Raw genomic sequence first — 13540 nt, 5'->3', positions numbered from 1 at the left:
AATTCCTATTGCCTTCCTGTCAGTTTGAGCATCACAGGAAGTCATTCCTGCCTGTGGCCATCAAACTTCATAAATCCTCCCTTGGAGGGTCAGACATCCTGAGCCAATAGGCTGGTCCTGGACTTATTTCCTGGCATAATTTACATATTACTATTTAATTATTTATGGTTTTATTACTATTTAATTATTTATGGTGCAACTGTAATGAAAACCAATTTCCCTCGGGATTAATAAAGTATGACTATGACTAGGACTATGACTATGAACCAGTCTGGCCATTCTCCTTTGACCTCTCCCATTAACAAGGCATTTTTGCCCACAGAACTGCCACTCACTGGATGTTTTTGGGTTTTTTTTTTGCCGCATTCTCTGTGAACACTGGAGACTGTTGTACGTGAAAATCCCAGGAGATCAGTAGTTTCTAATATACTCAAACCACCCTGTCTGACACCAACAATCACTCCACTATCAAAGTCAGGTAGATCACATTTCTTCCTCATTCTGATGTTTGATCTGAACAACAGCTGAACATCTTGTCTATGTCTGCATGCTTCCATTCATTGAGTTGCTGCCACATGATTATTTGATTAGATATCTGGTTTAACAAGCAGGTATGCAGGCGTACCTAATAAAATGGCCACCGAGTATACAGTCTGTGCAATGGTTGATGAAAAATGGTTTGACTCACTTTCATGTTCTTTATATTTATTGTTCATTTATTTATTATCATTATTATTTGTCTTTTGTATTTGCACATTGGTTGCTTGTCTGTCCTGTTGGTGGGTGTAGCCTTTCATTGATTCTATAATGGTTCTTGGACTTACAGTGTATGCCTGCAAGAAAATGAATGTCAGCATTGTATACGGTGACATATACATACTTTGATAATAAATTCACTTTGAACTTTGAAATGTGTGTGGCCACCTTCAGAAATCCTTGAGCTTTTATACCAAATTCCTCTGGTCCTTAATGCTCACCAGTAATCTACTATCCAGGGTGTGGGTCATAGATTCCACCTCCACCCCCAAATTTCACCATCTTGCACCCATCAGCTTTGCTTAATATCACTAACTATTTAGAAAATAATTTGGAAATAAATAATAAAGCTTCCATTATTCTCTTCAATTTTCCCTTTATTTAATCTGGTATTTTATCTCCAAATAGATAATTTGCAAATTTAACAATAATTACCATTTAAAATCAGTTGTTTTTGAAGGACAGATTCCTACCTCACATGCATGAAGTTGACAGCTTCATCTCCCTTTCCTTCAAAGGTCAGTGTAGTTCATGAGCTCACGGTGACTTGGCGGAAGATTCAAGCATTGGGATATAATAAAATTTTTCACTCTAACATGAAATTCGTGTTATTTTGGTTTAGCACAAAGAGAAAAGTAAGAATGGGGAAATCTCAAACCTACAGTAAATGTGTCGTAATAATTTCTCATATTTATTCAAACAGAAGATAAATTCAGTCTGTTCAGGATGTGTAATCTGGCGTGCCCAGTTTCCACCCAGCCCTTTGCTGAGTGATGTTTGGACTTGGACACTGGAGATCAAATTCTCCCTTTCCGTTCCTTTGTAATTTGAACATAGAACATTTAATACAACTACATAATGCCATGTCATTTTAAGTTTATTTATTGCAAAACAAAGTCAAATATTATCCTGTATATTGTTGGATATTTTACAAATTAATGTTGAATACTTTTTACTCTTTTTAAATTAACATTAATTGACTCGATTAACAAGATTAAATAGCGTTGATGAACAGTGTTTCCGACGCAGGATGTCAAACTTTTTGTTTCCTCAGATGGACGAAGTTTCTCAACCCTGCCTGATGAAAGAGCAGTCTGGAAATTTACATCCATGTAGTCTAGATCCCTCTCCACTTGCAGTTAGTTTCATTTTGTTCATAAAATAATATTGACAGACTCTAGGAGCAAAATTAATTTTTTTGGAGCTGTGCTTCTGATGCAGAATGTCTAAATGTTTTTTCCCTTAGAAGAAGCTTCTCAATACTGCTTGACAACATAACAATCCAGCATCTTAAATCAAGCTAGAGGCTAGAATCCACTCCACTTGCAATTAGTTGCATTTTGAACTGCTTACATTCTCTAACGTTTGCAAATGGATAATTACCTCAATAGGATTTCAGTATTTAAAATGCATATATTGAGGCTTCAAAATTGCCAAAAGCAAACTCCAATGAAATTACCTTAATACTGAAACTTCTCAATGAAAGGCTTTAGTCTACAATGGCATATAACGTTTTTCTCTTGGAATCCACAACCATAGACCATAAAATTAGCTTCCTCTGTATAACAGTTTAAGTTCATTAGATCATATCTTACTGAAATGCAGATGTTTGTATGTATTACCCGCAATTTGAACATGCTGGTTTATATTAGACAACCATCTAAATGTCCTTATTATTCATTTTTTTATGTGTGTGGTGTGTGTGTGTGTGTGTGCACGTGTGTGAGCGTGAGTGCACACGTGGTGTGTGTGTGTGTGTGTGCGCACACGTGCACGCGTGTGAAACACAAGCAAATTTAGATATTCATTAATGTAATTACATTTTTAAAAATGTTAAAATAGGAAGAAGGTAAATTAACTTAATCAAAAAGTAATGTTGAAAGAATATTATAGTATTTCTTATCTCCGTTGTTCCACAGGAAAGCAGATAAGAGAACTTCAGAATTCTTCTACTCAGGCAATCCAATGCCTTTCCAGAGAAGTAAGTGGCAAAGTTAGTTAGCCAGTGGTACTTGGCAGTAGTGTATGGAAAAGAACAACCCTACTCCACTGATTCTGACACCTTCTGGGAAAATATCAACAATGAGACATTGGCTACTGCGTGAGTACGCTTTGGAACAAAGGCTAAAATGACCTGGCTCCTCTGCAGCATCTAACCACATACTGTTTTTACTTGTGAATAAGAAAAATCTAACTTAACTAACTCTGCTATGACAACAAACTAATTATGGATCTCTCAAATTCAAAGAAACCAGGGTCACATTTTAGAAAGCTGTTAAAGAATATGCCCAAGGGAATTGGCAAGACCTCTGTGAAAAAGTCTATGTTAAGAGAGGAAATTTTGTGATATCTGAATGGAATCAAAGAGGAACTTTGTCCAACTGCTAAAAGCACTGCAAATCAAAAAGCTGAAGAAAACAAACAAAGGTACTAACGTGTCTGCCAGGCATTTTTATTGCACTGAACATTAGAAAGAGCTTTATTCAAAAAAAGTCAATAGAATCATAGAATCCTACACTTGGAAACATGTCCTTCAGCCTTTTATGTGGTCTGTGTTGCCTGGTGGCATAATTCCATCTGCCCACATTTGGAGGATCGGTCTTGAAAACCCGATGTAGTTATCTAGATGGCTTTTAAGTTTTGCCAATCTGCTCGCCTCAACCACTGTTTTTGGCAGCACAGTCCAAACACGCACCACCCTTTGCGTGAAGAAATGACCACTGTTGTCCCTTTTTAATCTCCAAATCTTAAACCTTCGCCCTTCTGTTTTTAACATTCTCTCTTTTGCTTTAACTTTCTCTGTGGTCCGCATGATGTTATTTTATCTGACCCAAGTCCCAGCTGGTAAAGTTTCCTTGAACGACAGTGTGGGTTCAGAGATGGAGGAGTGTTGACTAACATGTCCTTCTCATTGCACCTTATGCATGGAAGAAGGCTACGAGCAGCGGCCAGCAACTCTATTTCTCAACTCTAATGAAGGTTCCAGGACCTTCAGCAGGTGCGATCTGACCTACGAAACCATTCTGTAATGTTCTGTGTTTGCTTTGGTATCTATGCAATCTGGTTAAAAATCATCTTCCTACTGAAGATACTGAAGGGTGAATAACTGTAAATTCCTTGGCATTATCATATTAGAGCAAGGGTTCCCAACCTGCAGCTCACAGATCCCTAGGTTAATGGTAGGAGGTCTATGGCATTAAAAAGGTTGGGAACCCCTGTATTAGGAGATCTGTCCTGGGACCAGCATTAAAATGCCATCACCAAGAAGGCACAACAGTACCTCTATTTTCTTAATAGTTTGTGTAGATTTGGCATGCCACCTAAAACTACTATAGATACACGATGGAGAGTATCCCATCTGGTTGCATCATAGCCTGGTCTGGAAACACTAAGAGCCAGGAATGGAAAACCGAACAGGAATTGGGGATACAGCCCAGTGCATCACAGAAAAATCCCTCCCCACCATTGAGCACAATTACATGGAGCACATGGATTACAAACGGCATCCCTCATCAAAGACCCCCACCATCCAAGCCATGTTCTTTTCTCAGTACTACCATTGGAAAGGAGGTATGGGAGCCTTAGGTCACACACCACCAGGTTCAGGAACAGTTATTACCTTGCAACCATTAGGCTCCTGAACTGGTGTGGATAACTTCACTCACTTCAATGCTGAACTGATTCTACATACCACTTTCAAGCACTTTCATGTGTCTACAACTAATGCTCTCAGTTTTATTTATTTTTTAATAATTTTAGTTATTTGTAATAATTTAATGGTATTAACAACGTTTTCTTTTGTATATATATTGTTAGTCAGTCTTTGTGTATGTATATTATTTTTCATAAATTCTGTTGGATTTCTTTATTTTCCTATAACTGCCAGGAACGCCACGAGAATGTATGCTTAGTTCCCTGCTCTACTCACTTTGCACCTGTGACTGTGTGCTAAGCACAGCTCCAACACCGTATACAGGTTTGCTGACGGTGCCACTGTTGTGGGTCGTATCAAGGGTGGTGATGAACTGGCATGCAGGAGGGAGATCGAAGATTTGCCTGAGTGGTGTAATAACAACAACCTCTAACTCAACGTCAGTAAAGCCAAGGAACTGACTGCAAACTTTGAGCGAGGGAAACTAGGTGTCCATGAGCCAGTGCTCCTCGGACGATCGGAGGTGGAGAGGATCAGTAACTTTAAATTCCTGGGTGTCACTCTCTCAGAGGACCTGTCCTGGACCCACCATATAAATATGATTGCAAAGAAAGCATGACAGCGCCTCTACTTCCTCAGAAGTCTGTGGAGACTCGGCATGTCATTAAAAACTTTGTCAAACTTCTGTAAAGATGTGTATTGGAAAGTGTGCTGACTGGCTGCATTTAAGCCGGGTATGGGAACAACCAATGCCCTTGAGTGGAAAAATCCTACAAAAGGTAGTGGATTCAGCCCAGTACATCACGGGTAAAACCCTCCCGACCTTTGAGCACATCTACATGTAACGTTGCTGTAGAAAAGCAGCATCCATCATCAAAGTTCCTCACCACCCAGGCCATGCTCTTTTCTCACAGCTGCCATCAGGTAGAAGGTACAAGTGCCTCTGGACTTGCATCACCAGGTTCAAGAACAATCACTACCCCTCAACCATCCTGCTCGTGATCAAAAGGGGATAACTACATTCTTTCTGTTTCTGGTGTTCCCACAACCATTGGTCGCACTTTAAGGACTCTTGTTTTTTCATGCTCTCATAATTTCTTGCTATTTATTTATATTTGCATTTGCACAGTTTGTTGTTCATTGATCCTGTTTATTGTTACTGTTTTATAGATTTGCTAAGTATTCCCTGCGGGAAAAAGAATCTCAGGTTGTATGTGGTGACATGGGTGTACTCTGATAATAAGTTCTTTGATAAAGAAATTCCATGAAGTATGAGAAGCCATTTACAGCTGAGTTCTGGTTTTATACTGGAATGAAACAAGACTGCTTCATTGTGCTTTTTGCCATGGGATCAATTATGGTTTTCAAAACAATTATTCTGATGCACTAATAGAACATACTGATACCATGTGGCTAATCTCCAGTTCCTGGTTGCACAAATGAAAGAAGCTGGACAGCTATTGTATAACTTCATTAACATGCAAAGACCCATGCAGTTGGAAGTTAAAATTAATAAAATGCTAAAGGAGTGAATTTGCCCCGTATCATGATTTCAGCAATTCACCGACAGCCATGTAACTACACTTAGTCCAGGATCTTCTCTGCAGCTGTTGAGAGTGCAAGGAACTGCAAGAAAATATTTCTCTGGGAGCTGTAAATATCTCCGCATTTTCATCACTGCTAGATTTTCACTACTCCTCGATAACTTGAAGAATGCTTTCATGAAAGCAGCATCATAAAACATTTTTCAAATTCACATGCATTGTCTCAAATCCAACTCTATGCACATTTTGTAACTGACTTCAGTTAGGTCATGAAAATTCTGAAAAGTAAAACTGAATTTAAAATTAAATGACACACATCAAAGTTGCTGGTGAACGCAGCAGGCCAGGCAGCATCTCTAGGAAGAGGTACAGTCGACGTTTCAGGCCGAGACCCTTCGTCAGGACCCTTCATCATTTAAAATTAAATGGTTCTATTGCCCAGTCTGCCACTCTGCTTCACAATTGTACACCTCCTTGGAGGGATCAACATTATGGATGGCTAACATTCCTTGAAAATGGTCTGATCCAGAGTCTCAGTCAGCTGAAGGGCCTGAACTGTGCTGTGGAATACTACACTCAGTGGCCACTTTATTAGGTACCCCTGTACGCCAGCTCGTTAATACAAATATCTAATCAGCCAATCATGTAGCAGCAACTCAAATCATAAAAGCATGCAGACATGGTCAAGAGGTTCAATTGTTGTTCAGACCAAATATCAGAATGGGGAAGAAATGTGGACTAAGTGACTTTGACCGTGGAATGATTGTTCCTGTCAGGTGGGGTGGTTTGAGCATCTGAGACACTACCGATCTCTTGTTATTTTCACATACACCAGTCTAGAGTTCACAGAGAATGGAGCGACAAATGAGCAGCAGTTCTGTGAGTGAAAATACCTTGTTAATGAAGGAGATCAGAGAAGAATGGCCAGACTGGTTCAAGCTGACAGGAAGGCGACAGTAAATCAGATAACCACACATTACAATTGTGGTGTGCAAAAGGGCAATTCTGAATGCACAACACATCAGACTTTGAAGCGGATGTGCTATAGCAGCAGAAGACCACAAGCATACACTAAATGGCCAATTTATTATACCTAATAACGAAGCCATCGTGTATGTCCTTTGCTCTTTGTTCTTAAAAAGTTGATGATTCTTTTCACACCACAGATACTGCTTGGATAGCTGAATTCCTCCAGCAGCTTGGTTTTGTTTAAAATTGTCCTGCCATTCTTAAAAGAAAGGTAAACATACAATGTGTGCTCGATGCATTCAACCATGCACAATGTGTTAGAGGTCTTATTTGCTCAAGTACCTCTCTGCATCTCTTTATTTATATCCATTTAATCTGCAGTGTTCACATCTGGGTAGAGAAAAATTCTGCCCATACATATATTACAAATTAACGATCAGTAGAATTAAGAAAAAAATAATTGAAATTATCAGGGCGTTCAGCATGTGAGTGAATAGATTTGAAATGAGGCTTGAAGTCCATGATCTGTTGTTTTGATTTTGACCACATGCAAGTCTTAATTTAATTGATTGTAAGGACTGTGTTAAGAGAAAGCATGTACAGAACTGACCCATAAGAATTGTTGCATCATATCCCACAAGTAGAAACAACGTCATTGCAAGAGAGAGAGCAGGACAAATGGCTGATCATCCCCAAACTGATTAGACAGGAAAGCTTGATGAATGAATGCAAAAGCAAATCTGATCCTTTCATTTTGGAGACAAAATGCATGGAAATGTTCCTTGACCAAAGAGCACAGTGGAAATTGATGGTAATGTTGAAGATGTATTTGCATCGTACAATGTTATATGGGAATGCAGAAAGCAATTCCAACCAAAATACGTTCTGAAATGTACAGTAGGTTAAAAAAATCTTTTCATGCCATAGAAAACACACAATGTTTGATTCACCAAAAGAATACAGAATTTACGAGTTCATTTCAACTGGAAATTGTGACCATCTATCAACTTGGAAATGAGAACTGGAAAATCATTTGAGACAAATGGTACGTTCATTTGCTGAAGGTCCATCTGCAACTTTGGATTCTTCTTAGATTGTTTGCATGCGGCTCCAATGGGAATAACCAAATATTCCTGTTTAGGAATACTACTGCTGAAATCCACGGGCACAGTTCAAAGTTCAAAGTTCAAGTTTAAAGTAAATTTATTATCAAAGTACATATATGTCACCATATACAACCCTGAGATTTTTTTTCTTGTGGGTATACTCAGTAAATCCAAGAACTATAATAGAATCAATGAAAGACCACACCCAACAGGGTGGACAAATAATCAATGTGCAAAAGACAATAAACAGAGCAAATAAAAAAGAATAAAGAAAAAAAAAGTAAGCAATAAATATAGAGAACATGAGATGAAGTCCTTGAAAGTGACTCCTTAGGTTGTGGGAACAGTTCGCAGATGGAGTGAGTGAGGTTGAGTGAAGTTATCCCCACTGGTTCAAGAGCCTGATAGTTGATGTTCCTGAACCTGGTGGTGTGAGTCCTGAGGTTCCCTGATGATGGATGCTGCTTTCCTACAATAGTTCTCCATATTGATATGCTCAATGGTGGGAAGGGCTTTACTTTTTATAGGATTCTTCATTCAAGGGCATTGGTGTTTCAATAGCACTTCTGATCCTGATGGTTTTGAATGCCAATCTGTAGTTGATGAAGAGCATCCTGGTGTATGCTGTCCAGATGATCCACATTGAGTGAAGAGCCAATGAAATGACATCTGCTGTAGGCATGTTGTGCTGTAGGAAAACTGGAATAGATCCAAGTCATTTCTCAAGCAGGGGTTGATGTGTTTCATCATCAAAACTCTCAAAGCACTTCATCACAGAGGATACGTCCTACTAAGCAACAGTCATTCAGGTAGATTACTACATTCTCTGCCCAATGAAGCAGTGGAGGCTACCTCAGTAAATATATTTAAGATGAGGTTGGATAGATTTTTGCATAGTAGGGGAATTAACGGTTATGGGAAAAAGGCAGGTAGGTGGAGATTAGTCCATGGCCAGATCAGCCATGATCTTATTGAATGGTGGAACAGGCTCAGCAGGTCAGATGGCCAACTCCTGCACTTGTTTCTTATGTTCCTATGTTCTTCTTAGGCACTGGTACAACTGAAGCATACTTGAAGCAGGTGGATACCTCAGACTGAAGTGAGAGGTTAAAGATATCGGTGAACACTCCAACCAGTTAATTGGCACAGATCTTTAATACTCAGCCAGGTATCCAGTCTGAGGAAGATACTTTCAGTGGGTTCACCCTCCTGAAGGATGCTCTCATGTTGACCTCAAAGACTGAAATCACAGAGTCATCGGGGCTGTGGGAGTTTATAAAGGTTCAACCATGTTTCGGCAGTCAAAGTGATCATAGAAGGCATTAAGCTCATCTGGAAGCATAAGCCTGCTATCTCCTCCGTCGCTTGATTTAACTTTGGAAGAAGTAAAAGCATTCAAGCCCTATCGTAACTGTTGTGCAACCTTAATTGATTGAAGTTTAGTCCAGAATTTCCACTTCACCCGTGAGATGGCTTTCTGGAAATCGTACCTGGACCTCTTGTATCTTACTTGGTCCCTAGGCCTGAATGCCAGTGATCTGGCCTTCAGCATACTGTGGATCTCATGGTTCATCCAGGGATTCTGGTTGGGGATGACTCCGAATGATTTTGTGTGGACCCACTTGTCTACAGATGTTATTATAAAGTCCATGACAGCTGTGGTGTATTCATTCAGATCCACTGATGAATCCTGGAACACAGCCCAGTCCATTGACTCGAAGCAATCCTGTAGCTGCTCCTCCACCTCCTGTGGCAACCCCTTTGACGTCCTTATCTCTGGAGCCTAGTTCTGTAGCCTCTGGCTGTATTCAGGTAGAAGGATAGCCAAGTGATCAGATTTTCTGAAATGCAGTCTGGGTATGGAGCCATTGATAACCTTTATCATTGTATGGTTACTTCAGTAAGCAGATATTCAAAACTGGCAAACCTCGGACAGCAGACTCGGGTTGCGAGTGCAGTTCCTCTTGAGGAAAATAGATACAGCAATGCAGTGCTTGTCTGCATGTTTGATTGATACGCAATGGGTTTAGACTTCCACTCCCAATGATCCTGCTGGCAAATGTACAGTCTCTGTAAAATAAAACTGAAGACCTCAGAGCAAGATTGCTGTAATAGTGGGGCATCAAGAGCTGCTATATACTTTGCTTCACAGAAACATGGCTACCCCTTGCCATTTCAGACTGCAGCTCAATGGCTTCACCATTCTCCATAAAGGCAGGACAATAGAGTCTTTTAAAGGCAGAGGAGGTGGAGTATGCTTTACGATTAACTCACGTGATGCACAAACAAAGTGGTTCTGTCTCAGTCCTGCTCACTCAACCTGGGACATCTAGCAGTCAAGTATCGTCCATTTTATCTGCCAAAGGAGGTTTTCACCATCTTCCTCTTAGCGCTGTACATTCCACCTCAGGCCAATGTGAGGCTAGCTTTCGAGGAGCTGAGCAATTAAATCAGCACCCAATCGGCCAGCTCGAAGAAGTCTCTGAAAAGCTACCACCAACATATCACCTGTAGAACCAGAGGAGCCAAGACATTTGACCACTGTTACACCACCAACAAGAACGCTTAACATGCCATCCCACAGCCACACTTTGGAAAGTCCGATCACCAGGCTGTATTTCTATTCCCAACACAGAGACTAAAGACCACAGCACCAGGAGTGAGGACCAAGAAGCTATGGTCAAGGGAGGGGAAGGAGCGGTTACAGGACTGCTTTGAGTTGGTAGACTGGACAATATTCAGGGACTTATTTTCAAACCTGAATGAATATGCCATCGTTTTCACTGACTTCATCAAGACATACGGTATGTGAATGAGTGTGTGCCTTTGAGAACATACTGGACATGGATAAACCAGAAAATTTGTTATCTGCTGAGGGCTAGATCTATGACTTTCAAGACTGGTGATCTAGAAATATACAAGACGTCCAGGTACAACCTATGGAAGGCTATTTTAATAGCAAAAAAAAATTACTATTGAATTTAGAGACAGAGTCAATGCACATCAGTTCTGGCACAGTTTCCAGGCCATTACTTCCTCTCAAAGTGATACCAAGCATCATGAGTGGTTATGAACCTTCATCCCAGATGAGAAGAAAACATTTTATACTCACCTTGAATGGAAGAATAAAGCTACACCTGTGCAAATCCCTGAAGCATCTGGGAACCCCTGTGACCTGTGTCTCTGATGTCAGAACATATTTCAAGAGGGTGAACCCTCACAAGGCATCAAGATCTGATGGGGTCCCTGGTAGAGCTTTGAAAACCTGTTCCAAACAACTGGCAGAAGTGTTAAAGGACATCTTTAATCTCTCACTGCTGCAGTCAGAGGATTCCACCTGCTTCAAAAGGGCAACAATCATACCAGTACCCAAGGAGAATAGGGTAAGATGTCTCTGTGACTGATGCCCAGTGACACTGACATCTACAGTGATGTAGTGCTTTGAGAAGGTTTTCATGGCTAGAATCACCTCCTGCCTAAGCCAGGACCTGGACCCACTGCAATTTGCCTATCGCCAGAATGGGTCTACACTGGATGCAATCTCACTGGCACTCTACTCAACCTTGGATCACCTGGACAATAGCAACACCCACTTCAGGCTGCTGTTTATTGACTACTGCTCAGTGTTCAACACAATCATACCCTCAGATCTAATTAGCAAGCTCCAAAACCTGGGCACCTCCTCTGCAACTGGGACCCTTGACTTGCTCAATGGGAGTCGACAGTCTGTGTAGATCGAAAATAATGTCTTCTCCTCACTGACGATCAGTACTGGCCATGAATGCTCCTCAAGAATGCGTGCTTAGCCCACTGTTCTACTGTCTTTACACCAATGATTGTGTGCCTAGGCACGTCTCAAACGGCATCTATAAATTTTTTGGCAGAATTTCAGATGGTGACGAGGGGGCGTACAAGAGTGAGATAGATCAGCTGGTTGAGTGACATCACAGAAACAACCTTACACTCTATGCCAGTAAGACCAAGGAATTGATTGTGAACTTCAGAAAAGGGAAGGCAAGGGAACGCACATCAGCCCTCAATGGGGGATCAGAAGTGGAAAGGGTGAGCAGTTTCAAGTTCATGACTCTCAATATCTCTGAAGATCTACCCTAGGCCCAACATATTGATGCAGTACAAAAAAGGCATTTCAGCAGCTATATTTCATTAGGAGTTTGAGGAGAGTTGGTACGTCACCAAAAACACTCACAAATTTCTACAGATGTACCACGCAGAGCATTCTAACTAGTTACATCACCATCCGGTATGGAGGGGCCTCTACACAGGATCAGAAACAGCTGTAGAAAGTTCAAAACTCAACCAGCTCCATCATGGGCACTAGCGTTCATGGCACCCAGGACTCCTTGTAGGTAAGGAATGTCAGCAGTATTTGATAATTCATTTGTACAAGATACACAAAAATCTGGTGGAACTCAGCAGGTCAGAAAGCATCTATGGAAGGGAATAAATAGTCACCGTTACGAGCCAGGATCCTACAGGACCCAATGACAGGTCTTGGCTGAAACGTCAACTGCTTATTCCTCTCCCATAGATGAACCTGACCTGCTGAGTTTCTCAAAGGTTCAAAGGTCAAGTTTAATGTCAGAGAAATGTATACAATATTCATCCTGAAATGCTTTTGCTTCGCAAAACATCCATGAAAACAGAGAAGTTCCCCAAAGAATAAACGACAGTTAAAGGTGAGAACCCCAAAGCCCCCCCCCAGCTCCCCCCTCCCGCACATAAGGGCAGCGAGCAACGATCCCCCCTCCCCCCACCAGCAAAAATAAAAGCGCATCAGTACAATCACGGAGCCCAAGCGTGTGCTAAGCAATAGCAGAGACACAGACCAAAGTTACCCCAAAAGCTTCGCATTTCATCCAAAATTCGACAACTCACGGGTTCTCTCTCTCCCTGGCAAGGGAGAGGGAGGTGACCTCATTTTCACAGTGAGCAGAAGACATAACAACAACCCGCTGGTCTACGATCTTCAGCCTTTTGGATTTCCCGCATCTGCAGAATCTATTGTGTTTATACAAGAATATTTGCTCTTTTACAAGATTACCTAATGGTTCATAATTTCCACCAAAGTTTTATTAAAGCTAACATGAGAAAGGTACAGATCATGAAGTATGTTATCAAAATCATGTACTAGAAGCCATAAATAGAGAAGAAGAAACTTTTGTGTTATTGGAAATGGTCAGATGACTATACAAGAACAATATCAAGATCGATGTAAAGCAAAAGTACATTCATACAGAAAGACACAAACACGAGGAATTCTGCAGATGCTGGAAGTTCAAGCAGCACACATAAAAGTTGCTGGTGAATGCAGCAGGCCAGGCAGCGTCTCTAGGATGAGGTACAGTCCACATTTCGGGCCGAGACCCTTCGTCAGGACTAACTGAAAGAAGAGCTCTTCTCTTCTAATCTCTTACTAGCTCTTCCTTCAGTCAGTCCTGACGAATGGTCTCAGCCCGAAACGTCGACTGTACCTCTTCCTAGAGACGCTGCCT

General features: G+C 40.9%; 1 long non-coding RNA gene across 1 annotated transcript in view; it reads left to right on the top strand.

The window, feature by feature from the left end:
- Positions 1–13540, top strand: part of LOC134358331 (uncharacterized) — a 61805-nt gene that overhangs the window by 30805 nt on the left and 17460 nt on the right. Inside the window, exon 2 of the long non-coding RNA XR_010020857.1 lies at positions 2676–2857. This is a non-coding gene — a long non-coding RNA (uncharacterized LOC134358331). The remainder of the gene's footprint in view (positions 1–2675; positions 2858–13540) is intronic.

This window comes from Mobula hypostoma, chromosome 2 (genome assembly GCF_963921235.1).
Source record: "Mobula hypostoma chromosome 2, sMobHyp1.1, whole genome shotgun sequence".
In the NCBI taxonomy this organism is placed as follows: domain Eukaryota; kingdom Metazoa; phylum Chordata; class Chondrichthyes; order Myliobatiformes; family Myliobatidae; genus Mobula; species Mobula hypostoma.
The sequence above is the reverse complement of the archived record's forward strand: the minus strand, read 5'-3'. Positions and strand labels throughout refer to the sequence as shown.